This window comes from Aplysia californica, unplaced genomic scaffold, assembly GCF_000002075.1.
Source record: "Aplysia californica isolate F4 #8 unplaced genomic scaffold, AplCal3.0 scaffold00005, whole genome shotgun sequence".
In the NCBI taxonomy this organism is placed as follows: domain Eukaryota; kingdom Metazoa; phylum Mollusca; class Gastropoda; order Aplysiida; family Aplysiidae; genus Aplysia; species Aplysia californica.
The window spans coordinates 3557062-3558550 of record NW_004797275.1 but is presented as its reverse complement, the minus strand read 5'-3'; the positions used below and the strand labels follow the sequence as shown (position 1 = coordinate 3558550).

General features: G+C 40.1%; 1 long non-coding RNA gene across 1 annotated transcript in view; it reads right to left on the bottom strand.

Moving 5' to 3' along the window:
- LOC101857295 overlaps positions 1-1489 on the bottom strand; it is a 134435-nt gene that overhangs the window by 69524 nt on the left and 63422 nt on the right. The window lies entirely within an intron of this gene.

The following is a 1489-nucleotide window of genomic DNA, read 5'->3' as shown; positions in this document are numbered from 1 at the left end:
GCTGTTGTTGCTGCTGCTGCTACTACTACGGCTGCTGTTGTTACTTCTGCTGTTACTGCCCGCGCAGCAGTTGTTGCCTCTACTGTAGCTGCCTAACTATCGGTCGCTCTCCAGCGTTGCCAACGCGATCATTTAATACCCAGAATCCTTTGTTAGTTTCCCTGGTAGCCCTTTGTTTTAAAGCGGCCACGCCTGATTGAACACCACATCAGCGGGTGATTCGATCAAATTACTTATCCCCGGATACTTGGGTCAGTTTTGAGATTGCAACGGTTTCGATTTGCGTGGGGAGTATCACGCATAATGTGTGATGTAGAGATAGCGTTTGAGTAATACTGCTATCAGTTCATCTGTAAAGCATATCACATAGTATAAGCCCAAGGAGTAATTAAAATTTGTATGTTTAATGTGTAAGTGTTTTATGTATCCCATAGAAAAATAAAATAAGACCATAATTAGGAGAGGGCGGGCTTCGACCCTACCCGTAAGGGTCAACGTGGGCTGAGAGGGGTACAACATCTCAGCAGAAAGACGGGGATATTTGATAAAAAGAATTTCCAACTCGGACACCGTATTTGAGTTTTTCTCCGTAAGAAGATAAAGAGCTTGACCGTTCCATCAGAGACGCCTGTTATTTATAAACTGAAAGTTAAGTACATGAGTTAGAAAGGAAGGACCGTTCTGCTTTAAAGATTTTGTGAGTTGGTACTTTTTATATTTCAAAAAGTATGTTGTAGGCAGATTGGAAAGTGACGACAAGATTAACATTTCGTCAACCGATAGACAATGAAGATGAAGGCCACGCTGATAAAAGAGGTGTATGGAAGCTGGCATTAAAAACTAAAAGAAGATTGAGAAAATTAGGCATCGAATTTTGTCCGTTTGTGCTTTTGTTTTACACATTTTTTTTTTTTTACATTTAGAGAATCTTCAAAGGTCAAAGAGTTCCACAAACCTTTAGATAGCTTGACCTTTAACCTACGTAGGCAGGTGACAATGACACCAGAGCAATCCCATGTCCTATTACTTTAGGCCAATGAGTTTTTGATATATTTCTAGTAACCCAGTAGGCGGGGTTGAACTCGAACGATATATCCAAGTAATGAATCGTCTGCCTTGTGCAAACACTACTTTTTGTGAACCTCAACAAAAGCCTAATGCAGCTTTCTTTACGCACATGAATGACATGCATGGTTAAAGTTTATTCTGATCTGTCTGGGCTAAAAACAAGCTAATGGCACAGCAAGAGCCCATAATTTCCAAAGGTTTTCAATGAGGCATGACTGCCAAACTTTAACTAATGTTTTCCTCACGGTTGTGGAAGGGGTCACTTCGGACGGTTTATTTTTCCAGTGAAAGCAGAAACATGTGTTCAGAATCAAATCTATCCTACTAAAAACTTCTTCTTCTTCTTCTTCTTCTTTTTCTTCTTCTTTTTCTTCTTCTTCTTCTTCTTCTTCTCCTTCTCCTTCTCCTTCTCCTTCTTCTT